Raw genomic sequence first — 18,507 nt, forward strand, 5'->3', positions numbered from 1 at the left:
CATAGCTGCTAAAATATAATTTAGTACACGACATATCATTTAGTTTTCAGGGGTTTTAATCAAGAAACACGTAGAATTTTGCTTATATGTGTCAATGTATAAGTGTTGAATTACCACGTTATCCAGAGTAATTGATTTATTCACACACTTAATATTGTTAATATTACATAATAAATTGATATATTTGATTCGTCCGTTCTGCAAACCCCCCATTGTCGCATCTTTGTTTCATATGAGCTACGGGGTCGTAATTTCCAAGTAAAATGCTAGCGACAAAAGCCGTATAACGAGGCACTCGAGAGGAGGCAGGAAGTCGCAGACGCCACGTTGGATGGGACATTGATGAGGAAACTTCGGTTGGTTATAGCCCAGGTTGGTGATAAGGAGCGAAGGAGTTCCTAAGTAAGAGGAGGTATAGCGGTGCTTGCCGAGGGGTTAAACCCGAGCTATCTCTTGCCTCGCGTTATCCTGCAAGCCCGTATATATCCGGTGTAGTCGAGGGTAGATATAGCTTTGGGCAGGGAGGCGGTTCCACGGTCCTTATCGCACCGTTTTACAATCTAAATGCAAGGAATCAGGAAGGATCAGCCGCAGCGCTGTCTTAATGAACCGTGATGTAGTCTGCGCCACTTCTGCCCCGGGACAACAACAAGAAAGATGTATACATCTGTCGATACTAGCAAATATACGCTAGCATTTTTTCTTCGTAAAATTTATATTTCTTTTCTATTCCGAGTCAGTTGTACACGGTATTAAAAGTGCATAACACCTTTGTCTCTCTTCTTCTTCCCTTCTTTTTTGACTTTTGCGTAAGAAGTTTTACCTTAGAAATATATTTCTAAGCAAATTTTTATACACCGAACAATATTAAAGTCAATACTTTTATAGCAGTCGTTTATTAATACGAATGATTATTATGTAATTTATGTAATTTGTCTTGCCTCTTTTTCCTCTTCAGCAATGTAATATTATATAATACATATACAGAACAAATTGAAAGCAAAGTGTTCACGTGTTCCAGACAGGCTGCCGTCGCATTTTAATCAAACTACTGATCCCGCCGTCTCGTCCTGTCGTCTCCATCCTCATAATCGAGCTCGTATCACCACTGAGTGTCGGTGACACTTATTTCATTAGTGTCGAATAGAATTATACAATTCGTAGTGAGGTGGCAGTGACGCTATGGAGGTGTGTATGCGGCTTAAGTGATCCCGAGTACAGCGATTCAATTGTCGCTCAAACGAATTCTTGATAGGGGAGGGAACGTGGTAAGGCACGTTCAAGTACAAACATGATATCCTTGATATCACGAAATTGCTTTGCAATGTTAATGCAAAAAATATTTGCATGACTATGACGTTGTCACAATTTACTTGAAACTTTTACAATGCTAATAACAAACGCTCACGTATATTCCACTGACCGTTTTGCTTGCGTGCATGAATTTCAAGAGAAAGATATGGGCGTTTTACGTACGTAGTTTAGAATAACTATGGATGTAATTTACAACGGTATCATTCAATAAATATATATGATCGGATCGTACGTTGCGGTGTAGAACTTTATCGAGCAACGTGCAGGAAGCCTTCCGATCTTTCGCGCGGCAAGGTTCATTGATAAATCTCAGGCAGTTAATGAAAATTCTCTTGTTGCTATTGATCAATCGCTCCGCGCACAGGGACGAGCCGGCATTCCGGCAAGCGCGAATACTAACTTTCGAGCATTAAAAAAAGCATACTCGTTAATTTTGCACTTTAATAGGTGGTTCTCCGTTTCTACGGGCTAATCACTTCATAAATACGGCATACTAGATACACACACCGCGGATACAATGTGCGCGTTGTCCGTATTAATCCGTAAGAAATGCTAGTTTATGGCTGGCGCGCAGCACGATGTGTCTTTCGGTTCGCTTCCACTGCGTCTGCATTACATCACGTAGCTAATTAAGCTCTCATTATTCTCCGTGAGTTATGGCAGCAATTCGCCGACTTTCTCTCACTATGGTACACGGACACGCGAGCGACGTAGGCTCGTCAGGGATTCGCCCATTGAATTTCAAATGAATCGCAAGTGATTGTGAAAGATCCATCTTTTCCTTTTTCGCTAATTTCCCTCTTTTTCCCTCCCTTCATTCTCCTTTCTTAACTAGTGATGCTTTATCAGTAAAATGAGATACGATATGACTCTTGTTTTCGCTAATTTATTCGATTTCGGGGCGTAAGACTGTGCCAGGAGACAACGTAATAATCTTGCTGACAACTATAAATGAATAATGAGTTACGTCATCCAGAATTAGCAATTTGGTATAGCTAATTGTGAATGTAATTACGGTAGCCAGCGTAAGCGGAAACTGAAAGATGGTGACGTTAATTCATCATCGAAATTAACTAATTGAATTGATTAAACTTTAGAATATCGAACTTTTCGATCGTAAGTTTCTTACTCGTCGCTAAATTATTTGTTTGCCGCGTAGTCTCGTCAGTTCGTCGAATCTACGCTCTTCAAGAAAAATTTGGTTGGTTACATAAAGAACCGGTTGGACACCGGATATGTGTACACGTTGAAGCAAATATATTAATTAATTTCGAAGCTTTTATATCGCCTGAACAAGCAGTCTGGAATGATTCAATCGGAAATACTTTCCAAAAATAGCTCAATGTTGCACAACGCGTTCGGGCATTATGCCATTATGTGGATTATGCGAATTTAATTCTCACCATCTTCGAGATCTCCGAAGAACGGAGTTCCAGAAGAGTTAAACGGGTGTCATCACTCAATTTGCTTTTATCCTATTGGAGTGATGTGTAAGCTACGCTATGTATTCAAAGAAAAGTTTCGTCCTACGTAAAGGAATAGCTCTGGCATCGCATCGTATCGTGGTACGGAAGAGTCACGCGAGACCGGATGGAACGCGTGACCGGCTGCGGCCTGCGGTCGCAACAGTCGCAGCGCTTCGCGACGACAGGCCGAGGCAAACCGTAAAAATAATAGGGTCTCCAGTGAAATAAATTGAGTTATTAACGTGACGGTATCACAATAAATTATGATGAAGCGGCTGCGGGGGCAAAAAGGAACGGTCAGATAGCGGTTGGCGAGAGGTCGGACGGGGCTAACAGCGGTTGATTGCCGGTCGCTCGTTTGTCTCCATGTAGCCTGACAGGAACTGTCCTGGCCGAAGTAACGTCAGCCAACCCCGCCGCCTGCCAGCTCGGCTAGCTGCGCGTCGTTCCGTTCGTGTGCGCTGCGCGTTGCGCGCTTCACTCGACATGGACAAGACTCTGAGAGCGCGTTACTCGATGGTGTTCGTAATTAGTTCTGTCCATAGATTGAAACAAATGGCACGCCGCCCAGCGAAACTGGACTTTCCGCTGTTAAAGAGAGGGAATATAAGGCTGGAGAATGTCATTTTTTTTGCTGGGGAATGCATTGATACGTCTCTTCTCACGCAACCATCTTTGATCCAGTTTTTATATGTAGAGCAACCGGCAAATCTTCAAGACTTTTGTGGATATCGTGTAGGTGCAAACCGCGTTGTCTCACGCGCTACGCTTGCCGACGTTGGTCGAGACCGTGATACCTATGATCTTTCACCGAATATATGAATCATAACCGAATTATTCCATATGTAGCTTTGACTTTGAAATTTTCAACCAAACGGATTCGATAGACCGAATAGAATTTGATTTAATATCCTTATCCAATCGATGCTGTGATGGAGATGTCACGGAATAATGCGAAACTGTCTGAATAGATTAGACGCTTTGTATAAATATTTAATTCCGCATTATGCTTGCGTTTGATTTATTGTTAATATTTAACACTGATTCAAGAGCATTTTAGTTTCTTGTGGCTTCAAGTATTCCTAGCTCTACGGATAAATAAAAAATACGAGCATCTGTAGTTGCAACGTTTGCATTGGAGAGATCACGCGACAATCTCTTGATGGTCTTACTAAATTTTCATATCGTTCAAGCTGCGTCTTGCGCGATAACTGTAATAAAAAAGATTTAAGTAATATTATCGTTAGAGGACAGATTAATTATGCCATGGTGTCTTGTCCGGATGGATAAAGTACTATGTAGTCATGCTTTGCTGACTGCATATTCAACAGAGTTTTAAAAATCATAAATAAAATAGAAAAACGGGGCCCTACTGTCCCGTCGCGCTGCGCACGGCCCGCGGCGCTGCGCGCGCACGTAACCTCATTGTGTTTTCTGTTCTTGCAGAGTCCACAGAGTTCGTTGCATTGTGTGCTTTTTCTTTCTTTTTTCTTCGTTCATCGCCTTCGTATTGACCATGTCAAAACATCAAAGGAAACGCTTGCTGATTTCATCGCGGAATCATACGCATACGCATCGGGAGAGATCCCGTGAGCGTCAGCGGATTGTGTCCGCGATCCTAACCTCTCTCGAGGTTCGCCCGGTATTCATCACATACAGGTTGCATTATCTATTATTAATTAATGCTTGTTAATTTCACATATTGTGCCCGTTGTCGCAATATTATATCAAATGTTGATATTCATCTGCTGGTTTTGAGCGACATTTACGTCATTTTTTACTGACAACAGCTATCTACCGATTCTTGTTACCGGTATATATACACATGAATGTTTAGTGCAGCAGTGATTAGTGCAACATATCGCGCGTAAGGTGCGCACAAGAGTCGCCTAGCAGACTTCTAGTCTCCGCATCGTTGATACGGGAGCGATTTCTAACCTCGCAGAACTTCGAGGGATTCGCCACGTGGGACCTTCGCGGGACCTTCGCGGGATCGTTCCTGTTCTACGCCTTGTGGCCGGTTGGTGCAAGCCGTAAGTGGAATTTTTTGCTTATGCAGTGTCGTAACTCCCCGACATCCAGCGAGGTGTCGGAGGATATTGAAAGACCGGCGAGTCTTGTCCCACATGCGGACTTTATGACACTCTCGGACGGGCCCGGCGAGGTATCCGTACCGATGACTCTCTGAACGGAACGTAGACGAGCAGACGGCCCTTGCTGGCCGGGGCGGCGACCTAGGTATGTCTCCTTGCCATCTTGCCTTTTGTAACAAGATGCACTATGAAGGAGGACATAACCGACTGCTCACTTCTACTGTGTTCCGCTTCTCTCTCCCTTTTCCTTCCCTTTTCAGCGAATGTCTCCCCGTTAGCGTTGGAGGACCTCACACTGTTACCGTTCTCGACCCTGTGGCCAGGGCGACGATCGGGCATGGCAGACCTGCGGAGTTCAGGTCCAAGTCGGCTTCTCTTCACATATTATGTAGAGCACAACCTCCATCACCGCTACAGCATCGGAATTATCTATCTTCTTGGATGCTATCGAAATCGAGGTATATTCCAGTCTCAGGGAAGGATTGAGGACTAACCTCTTCGGTGAAATTGGCTTCTTTTAGCAGTGCACCGAAACCAGACCGGAAAAGATCTGGTAGTTTCAATCAGCTCTACTATGACGACTGCTTGGTCTAGTCAAATGACAAGCGAGGTCCATTCTATCCGTGTGACTTTGAACTATTGGGGCAGTGACCCTACGGAGCTCTCGAAGGTCGGATCTCCGTCTCCAGATGTCAGTAGACGAAGAAAGAGCTATCAGCAAAATTGAAGTATCCGCTTGTTAGCGGAATACCTTGTTTTGTCTTTCTCAGACGACGAGGATTGTTTCAGCACACTCTGTCTGACAGCCTCTACCACCGGCTCCTCCTTTTTTGACAACGGTCTTGCTATTCGTGTCGAACCGCCGCCAAGCGCGTACGGTAGTAAAGCGTGTGACGGGCAATCGGCTGGCCAAGCTGAATAAGATGTTTTTTGTCCCGACAAGCATCCACTTTAGCTTCCTCGACTTCACGGATGAAATGATCTTCAGGTGACCCCAGTGGATCCACTTTTTCAACCGCAAACGGGTATCGCTAACGGCTTGCCGAAACGGTTCGAGCGGCACCATCTATTGTGCAGTGTCTCTGAAGATGGCGAGTACTATACCTTACCTGCAGGTTCGTCAACCAACCGCCCGACACGGCTCGACCTTTCTCTCCGTGCAGTGTCACGACGGCAGGGACAAAACAGACAGCCCCTCCGTGTAACGTATCCTTGCATCACCAATCGAGGAAGGATTTTTTCACAGTGAGCCGCACCAGGACGTCGGCTTCCTGCTCCTGAGTTCGTACCCGATACTACACCCTGCAGAGTCAACGGGTTGTTGACCGTCTGCACGAATCGAGAGCGAGAGATAATATCTGCTCTTAGGTATTCGGCTTACCGACTATACGAGTTCCTTCTTCCGCATCATCGCTGTTCCGTTCTTATCTGCCAGAGTGGTCTCTGTCTTCGCAGAGAGCCGCTCACTGCATTGCAGACATTTAGCGGTTATGAGCCTTCACTGATACTTATCACATTTAGCCTGTGAGCTATTGCCTTTTTTGCAGGGGAATGTATTTCCTTTTAAAGTTACGCGAACTGAACGCACTTCGGTTTCCATCTTAAATATGGAACATTGACGTACTATAGCCTCAGGATGCTAAATTGTACGACAGCGTTTATGCATCTTGAACGCATCTCGGCTGGTATCGTTGCACTCCTCTCTTCCTCTGTTATTAGTAACGAGCTTTATGGTTTTGTCTCGTGGCCTGTCCACGACACCTTCCACTTTTCCTGCGACCGTCTGCCCCATAGTTAGGGCATTGCGACGGAGGATTTCTCAATCAATCGTATTCTTACACGATTTTCGGCCTTTAGACGCTCTGGAAGAGGTCTATCAAAGGAAGATTTCAGCCTTCTTGGACGAAATTTCACACACATAATTGCTTGCTTCTATCTGTTTATCTTATCCCGTTTATGCAGCTCTATATGACCTTCTGCATTTAAAGACAGCCGAGAGAAAGAAGCTTTTGATCCTGGAGACTCATTCTCAAACCTATGGCGTGTGGATGTCGCCCCCCGGATATCTGAGTACAGATTACAAACGGCTTGGCGCTTTTTCTAACATTATTTAGTGTGCTTCAGCTCGCTCTGGCTCCTAGGGTGCTCTGTTGTTTGATATACCCCTAACGGACTGGCGAGCTCCATAGAAGGTAACCCCCATGCGGATGGGTTTTGTTCTTCGGAACAGCTGTTCCTAACACTTTTTGCGTTAACGCTCTTGCGTTAATAGTGGTGTGCTATGCTTTAACGTATTTTGCCGCAGATTTTCAAGTCTGCAATATCACAGAAGATAGACGGAGATGGTGCGCACACCGCAATATTTACTTTTCTCGTTTTTTATATTGCCTTCCTCGGCAATGTCATTACAGATGCCGCATCAGGAGTTCCAGACATCGATGCTGAGTGACTACTGCCGACTCAGGCGTCCAATCGGGTTGAGACAGCATTTAGTCTTCTTGTCGCAGAGTTGGTTGCATTAATAGCAAACGTGAAACGTTGATGCTTCCTGGTTCTTCGCCCCTGATTTAAGAGCGATTGCTGTGTTTATCATAACTCAGTAGTATGATCTGCCTCAATAACTGGGAACTCCATAGGACGTTCACCTTCAAAGTGTGAAAGCAGATTTGTTTACCCGATATATTTGCCAATTCTTGCACTGTACTCTGCTATCGTATACTCCTTATACTATATCTATACCTAGATACAGTGCTTCTCGGTTGCTACACGCCCAATAATTTCATGTTATCTGTGTCTGCGCCCGTTGGCCAAGTTGGCGTCTATATTTACTTATATCTGTACCGCTGTTACTATAACACTAGTCTTTCTTCTAGCGCCAGGATCCGGTCAATATGCTACTCTCTCACGGTCTTTATATCTCCGATTATCGTCATTCGCTATGGGTCAAGCCATCATTCGGATGCCAGACATTCGGATAACATCAGCCGCCAGTTGCGCGCAAATGCTATCTATTTTTCCCGGTTTTTTCCATCGTCTCGATCTGTGTATTGTTCCTTTTGCTTACGCACTATCTCGACCCCGCCAAGAATCTTCATGCGGTCGATTATATCTCTTTACTTCTATCCTGCGTAATAACAACTTATTATTATAAGACTATCATCGCGAGCCTTTTGGATTTCGGTTGATCAAGAAATTTTTATGTTTCTTAATCCGTAATTTATGCCTCGTTATGCGAGCTCATTGTCTTGATTCTTTTAGTTATTTCCGTCCTCCGTCTTTTCGAAGGAAATACGGATGGTTACGACATGTGGAACTTATCGGCCCTCCTGTATAACCAGTTCGCTCGTAAGCGGAATATCACTCAATTCGCGATACTTCCATGTCGTCCTGACCCGACGATGTCGCTCCGAAAGCACGAAAACGAGCGTGAACTATGTTTTCGGTTTGTTTTCCATTTTAGTTACCGCAGCTACTTTGCTTGCGGATTGATCAATATTCCTATAGTATTATTATATTATTTTTATAACAGTCTCATGAGTCTCCTATCGTAGACTGGATGTGATCCTTATTTGTCTGTTACTGTTCTAATTTTTTTGGCTGGTTTTTTGCGCCCATAGGTGCGCCCAGTTCCTTTCTTTGGAGGATGTACAAGCTTTATAATGTAACTGTTTCCTTGGATTTTGTACTAAGCGTTATGATAATTTGGTACTTCTCGGCAAATCGCGCTTTGAACATCTGCATAGTACTTTATCCGTCCGGACGAGACACCATGGCATAATTGTACAATTAAACGAACTTACCAAGTGAAGTTCAATTAAAATTATACCTGGTGTCTCGTCCAAATGGATAAAGTACTATGTAGTCATGCTTTGCTGACTGCATATCCAACAGTTTTAAAAATCATAAATAAAATAGAAAAACGGTGCCCTACTGTCTCATCGCGCTGCGCACGGCCCACGGCGCTGCGCGCGCACGTAACCTCATTATTTCAAAACTGCGAGGCAAATCGCTTAATATAAAGGGAGGGAAAAAGCCAAAGGCTTTGGGTGGAGAAAGTCCATCCGGACGAGACACCAGGCATAATTTTAATTGAACTTCACTTGGTAAGTTCGTTTAATTGTACAATTTTCAATAATAACATTTTGCATACGCCATAAAGTACAATTAGTTATGCAAAGGTCAAGAGAGAAGAAAGATGAGATAACAGATCATATTGCGTTTTCGATGTAAACCGGAGTGCAGCTTCTTTGCCGCTTTATTTCACCTTTCACCGACAAGTGTGCAACTCAGGATTGCTTCGGGCAGTCTGATGATTAGCATGCTGACTATGCATGAGGCGCTACAACATCGGGAAGCCACGAATAGAAGAAAAGTCTGGCTGTAAACGAAGGTGGCAGACAGAGACAGTGATTGAAAAGCCTGTAAGCGACGTTGTCCAGCAAGTAACGAGGCGAACGTATGGCTGTGTCTTCGTGTGTACATGGTGTTTATTAGTTTGTGCACGCAATCTCCATAATAGTCTTATGACGTTTTTAATCTAGTAATGAAACACGTCTCGGGATATCGACTTTTTCGATTGACTTTGAATAGTGATTTTTCGTAGTTTGTCAGACCCTTAGCGAATCTTGCATAAAAAACACGTAGGATTTTCGAAGATTTACTAAAATAACGCTTGTAACATATAATTAGATTTATTCTCAGATAATAACGTAGATTTATTGACTTGTACATTCAAGTACGACAAGTAGATGATGCAAACAGATAGCATTTTGTAAAACTCCGTCAAGCTAGATGCGACATCAATAATAATGGTCTCTTTATCCTTCTCTCTTGTTGCATCACTTTACCTTCTCCCTCAGCGTATCTGTAGGCCGACTGAGCCATTAATTACCTTTATTGAGCTTCCGTGCCGGTTTCGGTCGTACTCATCGATCGTCCCTATCACTGCCAATCAATCTCGAACGTAGCATCGGTGCGGCTTCGTCAAACGTCCCGACGAAATCAGCCAATCTACCGCGGAACAATGGGCCAGCATGACTCGATCGTGTCTTGTCGGCTCTGCATCAACCGCCCCTTTCCTTTTTTCTGAGGCCGGCCCGACATTTATATCCCCCCTTTTCAGAATGGGTACTCTGCTACCTTTTCGTCTTTTTTAATCACAACAGTGTACGTGGCTTGAATCAAACGTTTTCGTAAAATTCTTTCGAGACAAAGACGTTTGAGTTTACGGAAGAAATTGCGAGAAGGGATAGCACCTGATATGTTTCTTTTTCTCTAATCTATAATTCACGTATGTGTAATGTGACGTATGGCACGGGGATGTGTTTAAAACCTTTTCAGAATACTTGTTTCAGATTATCAAGATTCGTAGACTATTATACAAATGTGCATAATAGTCTAACAGATTAAATTAACTCATTACCATGCCAAGTGTTTTTAGATCAAGTCTTGTATGAATTTCTGGAGTGGTAGAAATTTCAGAGAAATCTCAAATATAGTAATCTCAGCATGATCTGCAGATAGTTGTGAAAGTAATCGATGGATTGAAAGGAAAAACCTATTTTTACTTATTACTTCCTGACAGCCCTTACGATGTGGGTACATGACGTCTGAATGGCTGGCGTCACGTTTTCAATTTTCTGCTCGCCTGTTAGGCAGGCTGTCTTTACTCGTTAAGTGCACTGACAGCTTCACTGAAGCACTCCCCTTAGATAAATTAAAATATCGATCGGGACACGCCAATTATAAGTTTGACGTTGTACCAACATTTACCACGTCACCACCGTATGCAAGGTTAAGTGAAAACTAGTGAATATAAATAATCAAAATGTCCATATCATATGTACATGCTTTGTGATTATTTAGACTCAAGAATACAATCTTTTATTTGGAAGATCCAACGATGAAAATTCTTATTCTTCGAAAATAGATTCCTTATGTTAGACGAAGAAAAGTTGATCTTTAAAACCATATATGAGAAAAATAAAACTGTTTCGTAGGTTCTTCGAGCATCTATTTTGCCTTGTTATTTGTGATTGTGAATTACGTGGATATTGAGCGAGAGCCCAAAAAGTCCAATAGGAGTTGGTAGATCGAAATTATATCATCAGGGAACGAGCGTCGCATTTGTGGTCTTGCGGTAAGCAATCGCGAAGTGGCTTTTCGGCGGTTCTCCGTACCTTTCCGTCATTGGCGAGGGGGTTAATGGACTGCTGGTTGCGAAATGTCAATACCATGCATTCGCACGAATCACTTTTTTTATTTGTTTATTTATTCCACGTTCTTTTCCGCCGTGTGCGGGAGCATTCTGACGCGCGGACTACAATATCGCCGCGCACTTTTCAGCAGCAGTGGGTGAAGCAGCGGCGACGACGGCTGCGGGATGGTATGCAGACGTTGGACAGAGTCAGGTGGGGTGGTTGTGCATTTAGCGAGCTGTCGCCCCCAACCAGTCCGTCGTGTCAGGCCACTGACAGTTTTCATTCCGCGCATACTTGACGTGCAACCGGCTCCTCTTTGGTCTCTTCGTTTCTGTGAGGGGTGCCGACAACTCCCGATCGAGATTAATTATTTCGTCAGTCGACGACTCTTCATACAGCGTCGCGTCGATACGATCGTAATCGCGATAACAGCATCTTCTAATACCACAATATCGTTCGATGCAATATTATTTGAATTTTCCTTTTTATTTTATTAGTAATTTTCTTGTTGAACCAGAATCGGATATCTCGAAATCGTTTAAAATCGATATATTTATGGTGCAAGTTGCAAATTCATTTATACGCATTAGAAATTTTATTATTAGGGGTGTGATTTAGTTTTGAGGGTTTTTTTTTGCTCAAAAACGCATGTATTTAAATATGATAATGAATGAATACCTTAATCAAAATATTTTCCTTCGTTTTCTATAACTTTTTCCCATCTTTCTGGCAAGAGATCGATTCCACCACGATAAAATGACTCTTCTTTTGAGTTGATCCATTCGTCGACGAATTTTCGCACTTCTTCCAAATTATCAAAGTGTGTATCCTCTAAAGCGTGTTGCATCGACCGGAACAAATAATAATCGCATGGAGCAATGTCCGGAGAATACGCGGGGTGCGGTAAGACTTCCCATTCAAGCTCTAATAGTGTTTCTTTCACTGATAACGCAACGTGAGGTCGAGCGTTGTCATGAAGAAGAATCACTTTCCGTCGTTTACTCGCAATTGGTGGTCGTTTTTGGTCCAATGCTTGCTTCAACTTGTACAATTGGTGTCGATAACGATCAGCCGTGACAGTCTCATGCGGATTTAACAGCTCATAGTAGACTATCCCACCAAATACAGAGCATTACTTTTGAACCGTGAATATTGCGTCTCGGAGTGGATGTTGATGGTTTGCCTGGATCCACCCATGATTTTCTGCGTTTCGGATTATCAAAATAGATCCACTTTTCATCCCCAGTAACAATCCGAGACAAAAGACTCTTCTTTTTTTGCCTGGCGATCAACGAAATGCAAATGTTCAACCGGTTCGCAATGGCACTTTCCGATAATTCATGTGGAACCCATTTCCCTTCTTTCTGAATTTTTCCCATTTCATGTAAATGTTTGGTAACTATTGTACGATCAACATTTAATGCTCTGGCAAGTTCTGAAGTGGATTCTGTTGGATTTTCGTGCAATAATGCTTGCAAATCTGCATTTTCAAGCTTTCTTGGTTGTCCCGAGCGTTCTTTGTCCTTCACATCAATATGACCACTTTTAAAGCGTCTAACCAAGTATTCACACGTCTTAATTGATGGGGCAGAATCACCATAAGTTTCCACAAGAATTCTATAACCGTGAGCCGCAGTTTTCTTTTGATTAAAAAACAAAAGCAACGCATGTCGAAAATGCTCTTTCGGAAGTTGCATTTTTACGATGATATAAACACGACTGTTATTGCATCTATTGCTATAATGCTACTAAATGTCATGGATAATGTCAACACTGTAAGAAACAGCAGTTATCAGAAACAGCTATTGGAACAAACTGACACTACAGCCATCTGTTGCAAAACCCTCAAAACTAAATCACACTCCTAATAACATTTCAAGATACACATGATGATGAATGGGGCGAAGAAAAGATGGTAAAAAGTAAAAAATATCATGATTGTAATTATCAGTGAATGGAAACATGATGAAATGGGAACATGATGAGACACATTTCACGTACTACATCGTACTATAAACGAACGATACACGAACTATACACGACTATAAGCGAATTTAATTTTAATATAAAATTCTCTTGCCGTGAATCTTTTTAATTGTTTGTTAATAAATTTCTGTCAAGCAAAATGGATTGATTTCCATATCGATTACTGTGCGACAATGAATACGCGATGAGAAGGTAAACTAAGACGATATACCTGACGATGTAAGCGCGATAGTATAACATGTAATTAACACGTCAGAAAGTGTTGCGCGATCTTGCACGTGTTGGCAGGGACGTTTTTAGTGGCTCGCAGCTAATAATCTCCATCGCCCAAGGCAATACCTTAATGATCCGTGTGATGATAGGAATCTTTGATAAACCATGATAAATGAATAAAACCGTTTCATCACACTCGTGCATTGTGAACAAGGTTGTTAAACGAGAGACCCAGTTATAATATAAAAGACAGTAAAGTCAAATCCAAAAGCTTTGGACATGATTTATTAGTTTTATCGGTACATCAACATTCGTTGCACTAAAAAATCTTCTTAAAAATGAAAAATGATTTTTTAGATTTTATGCAATATTGTTGCTTTTTTCTGGATCTGAATTATCCAAGGGAATCAAAGGGAAAAGATGCTGGAAAGGGCCACGGTCGTTCTAAGGTCTAAGGCGACGAAAAGAATAGCGATTTCTCGTGCATATGCACATGAAGTAACATGTACGACGGGGGAGTAGGTAGCGCAGAGGAGCATCGGGCGAGGGATGGGAAAGGAAGCGGGGGATCGCGTAGAGGATAGGTGGAAGTTCGATTCGGGGCGAAAGGGAAGGATTAATGGCGCAGGCGGGACACACCGCGGCCATAAATCGCCGGCACGGCCAGGAATTACCGGCTCGCAACTTGCGAAATATGACGGTCTCATAAATCCGAGTCCGCTGGCCCGCGCGCCTCCATCGACTACGTCGACTAGTCCCGCTTCCAGTCTCGCTTCGTCCTGCTCTCGCTTGCGCGTTAACGCGCCGCGAGATGGAGGATACGAGGTGCACTCTCCTGGCGTATATACGTTTCAGCTCGGCGTGCAACGACCATTTATAACTTGCGCGCCTGGAAAAGCGAGGTCCATAACCTAATACGTTCGTTCCGCTCGGCGAGAGGAGGTGAGAAAGGAGTTAAACAAAGAATAAGATATGGCGCGGCGTTGCGTGAAAACGGGCTTGATGTCGGATGAGAGCAGTACCGTGTTGCAACAGCGTGGCACCCGATGAATTTACTTTGACTGGAGAGAATTTACCTTGCCACTTAAATGATCGAACGGATTTTCACAACATTTTCGGTCATTAAAAACGGTATCAGGCGTCACGTGATTTTATGAATCAGTTCTGACGACAAGCTTCTGTCAAAGAGATTGCAAGCGGATTTCACGAGGATCAGGCTTACACATTGCGCTTTATATCTTCAATTGTCATCACCGTTCCGAAGGTGTTGAAATAATGAGAAAATCTTTTGCGCGGTAAGCTGTTTTTAGATTTACCACCGTATTTAGTCTACCTTTGTAAGGACGGTGTTTCTAACGCGGCTAGTTCTCTAATCTCACTAAATCTTAATAACTCTACAAATCATATTCCGGGACAATTTCGTGAAAATTACGGAATAACTCAGCCGAAAGCATTATCACGGCTGGAAAGTGCCTCAACTATTGTACTCCGCTTAAGCTGCTCTTTCATATGCATAGCGTGTTTCACATGTAAGTGTGTATCACATAATGAGAAAATTAATTCCAACATGAAGCAAAAATAAAATATGCAAATAATGCAAAAGTAAAATTCTTTATTATTGTATTCTTTAATTATTATACTTTGTAAGAATAAATATTTATATTTAATCATTTAAATGGTTTTACGGTTTTACAACGCAAACGAGTCAAAATATATTCGTTAAGTTTAGTGCGTGTGAAAATAGTAAAATATTTATTTCTTCGAGACAAGAGAATCAAGAGAAAATTATTTAATCACATTCTCATTGGAAGGTTTCATAGACATAGACACGCACGACACAAACTTTGCATGTATAAGAAACATAAAAATATTTCTTATAATTCGCTGATATATTTCGTATCGTATCCCGCATACACGATAGACACGAGCGGTTCGACAAATTTATTACAGCGCAATATTGGCTTCATTAGTTTCCGTTCGATTAAAACGAGACGAGAGCGCAAAGTGATATACACATATACGGTGGAAGGCGGGTTGAGCTCGTTACCATTCATAACGTTATCTTGAATCATAAAGTATCTCGCATTTCATATCTTCGACTCCTTCTCGTATCGCATTAACAGCTGGCTGACAGGCCTAATCGACCGTTAATCGAACCGGCAACGGGCAAGTAGCCTTAGTACGAACAAAACTTACGACTTGACAGGTGTTCTTTATGTGCCGCATATATAAAATACTCTTAAAACGTTTGGCGGGCGTCAGTGCCTGGCGTTTCTACCATATCAAAAAGATAATCTCGCGCCGTTGATAGCCTAGGATTACGCAGTCTTTTTTTATCGAATAGCTATTTATAGTGTACCTCGAAATTTTTATGATATCTCATCGATTTACTAGATCGAGTGGTGCAAAAAGAATGCAAAAAGATGAAATGAAACGAAAAATAGTATGCATAAGTGTCTGTCGTAAGAGGCGCTGTGTCAGGAATATCTCCAAGATGTTTACACAATACATCTGACATCTGTATAGAACGTGAAAGGTATTTACGATAGAGAGTACGTGTCACGTACCGTTGCTACTAAATCCGCATAAAGCGTAAAGCATATCTTCGTAACGATTGCCCAATAGGCAAGATCGACCGTTAATCGAACGAGGCAATAGACGATTAAGCTTAGCAGAAACGAGACTTATCGTCTGAAAGGTATACGCGCCGTAATTCTTCACAGTAATAGTGAAAAGCGGGACTCAGCGAGAGCCTTAAGGGCAGCAGCGGTGGCACTAATTGACGGGTTGCCAGTTACAGCTCGAGATGTGAAAGTCACCGACGGAACCGATGTCGCCTTCGGGAACGTATTTTCGGTCTTTCACCTCGACACTATAATTAATCTGCGGCTTGTTACGCTGTCGTGATCGAACTTGAAATGACGCACACGTCTTCCGACGATTTTACGTCCAACACACATCATCTCGCGCAGCTCGTAATACCTACTACGAGGAACAGTGTTACAAATTTACTATTTAATTTTTCGGAAATCCTTGCGCGAGTAATTATCTGAAAGAAAATGAGAGATTTTCATGAAAAGAGTAGAATGCGGTTGATTAAAATTCGTAAAAGTTCCGTTGCTCGATAAGTAACACGCTCCAAGTTGAGCATGGGTATTGCGTTTCAGCCGACGCCCATAACGCGCGTCGCGCGTGTGAGGAACGTTCATTACGCATCTAGACGCTCGTTAGTCTCATTACGCATTCGCCGGACGTGACGCGTAATACGGACGTTACTCTCCGGTCTGAATGTAAATCTCTCCGCAGTTTCACGCGAATTACGAGAATTCGGAATACGCGGCTGCTACGCGCGGTAGGTTGCAGGTTGCGCAGGCATGCGATGTTTTCTGCATACCGGTCGCTATTTTCGTACGTCGACCGGGAACCGGATGGTCGACGACTCGCTTTGAGCGAGATATCGCGATGCCGGTCGCATAAATCGACGGTAGATACGGCCGTTGCTCGTGCACACGCACTCACGCGTTGAACGCGGGTTCGGGCGCCGCTTCGCCTCACTTCGTCTCGCCTTTCTTCGTCTTTCGCTCCGTCTGGCCGCACCGCCCTGCTCCGCGTATACATATATTGAAAGTAATCTACTGTCGGATTACTTTGACGGCACAACCCGGCCCTAAGCGGATCAAAGAGGCCTCTCTTCCTCTCTTTCTCTCTGAGCAAGGTGCGTCCCCCCGTCCCGCGCTCGTTCTGCCTGCTGTCAGGGGGGTAGTCGGAGGAGACTGTGTGCCGCTGCGCGGCAGAGTCGCGTCTAATGCGGCATTCGCATTAAAGCCCGACGATCATCCCGGTCGTGTTCTGGCCTTCCTTTCATCTCACGCTGATTTAACCGTGCTGTAAAAAGAATTTACTGGATCGTATATACCCCGCGCGTCGTTGGTGGGACTCTGACTGAAGTTGAAAAGCTGAGCACGGGGTAGAGAAGGAAAGAGGGCTGTGTGCGGGTCACACGCCGACCGGGAGCGAACAAAAATAAACGCTGAAAGGTTTGTCGCGGCGCGACGCGGTCCTCTTTCTTGCTTTGTGCTCTCCCGGTCCTCCCTTTTGGTTCGTGGTGGCGCGCGTTCACGATTTGTCCCCGACGACGATGACGACGAGCTATGACACTGTGTAACTACGTATATACGACAGGACGACACATCGATGGTTTGTCGAGTGAGTCACCACGTGTCACTGACGACGAAACGCACAATTTCGTCCACAGTTTTGCCCGCTCACACGTTTCCGACCGACTTTTTCTACGTCGTTCGGGCGCATGATGCAGTCAGTGTTATGTGTCGCAGGTGCGGGATGATTACGCTGAATGCGTTTGAAAGCGCAGCGTCCTGGATAAGCGATTAAGGGTACACGACGAGTATCGATGAGAGGATGATTGCGTATGCAGATTTTATATAGACTAGCAACACAGGCGCGCGCTATTTTATTTTTCAATATTAATGTTTTATTTATCAATATAACCGCACTGACAACCACTGTGACATTCTGACATTCGCAACACGAAGTTCAAGCCACTCGAAGTTCGAGCCAAGCGAGAGAACCAATCAGCATCGCGGAAAAGAGGCAACAATGATTTCGATTTAATATTTAACACGGCTTTTTTAAGAGTGGATTCGTATATAAATGACGCAAAATTTTAATAAACACTTTTCAAACACCAAATTACAAAGCCAGAAAATGGATACATGCGATACTGAAATATCGATATTTTACATTTTCAATGACTATAAATACAAAATTATATTTTTTAATATTTTGTAGCTTTATTTATAAAAGCTTTGTGTAATGATATTAAAAAAGGTATTAATATCGATAAATTAAATTTTCTGTGCATATATGTATGTACAATACATTAAATCATTGCATGATAAATAAACATTCGCTTAAGACATAAATTCTTAGAAGCGTTTAATGTAAGTCAAGGATTTTAAATAATTAATGTGACGGTGTAAGTATTTGCAATTATAATTTTATATTTGTGCTACATCTGGATAAGGAAAAGACAAAGATCGGAGATTGTACTACGACTAATATACAATAATTATTGTGTTGTATAATGGTTTCATTAGTTTTGATAACTAGAACATTCGCATAATTATCTTCGTACGTTGTACTCGATCATTATCATAGTTAAGCAAGAGATGTTAAAAATTAATTTGACCTTCCATAATAACGCTATTATTTACA

General features: G+C 42.8%; 1 pseudogene; it reads left to right on the plus strand.

Annotated features, from left to right (window-relative positions):
• Positions 1–5,447: 5,447 nt before the first annotated feature.
• LOC113563336 overlaps positions 5,448–18,507 on the plus strand; it is a 40,247-nt pseudogene continuing 27,187 nt past the window's right edge.

The sequence above is a fragment of the Ooceraea biroi genome, chromosome 14, assembly GCF_003672135.1.
Source record: "Ooceraea biroi isolate clonal line C1 chromosome 14, Obir_v5.4, whole genome shotgun sequence".
Classification (NCBI taxonomy): Eukaryota; Metazoa; Arthropoda; class Insecta; order Hymenoptera; family Formicidae; genus Ooceraea; species Ooceraea biroi.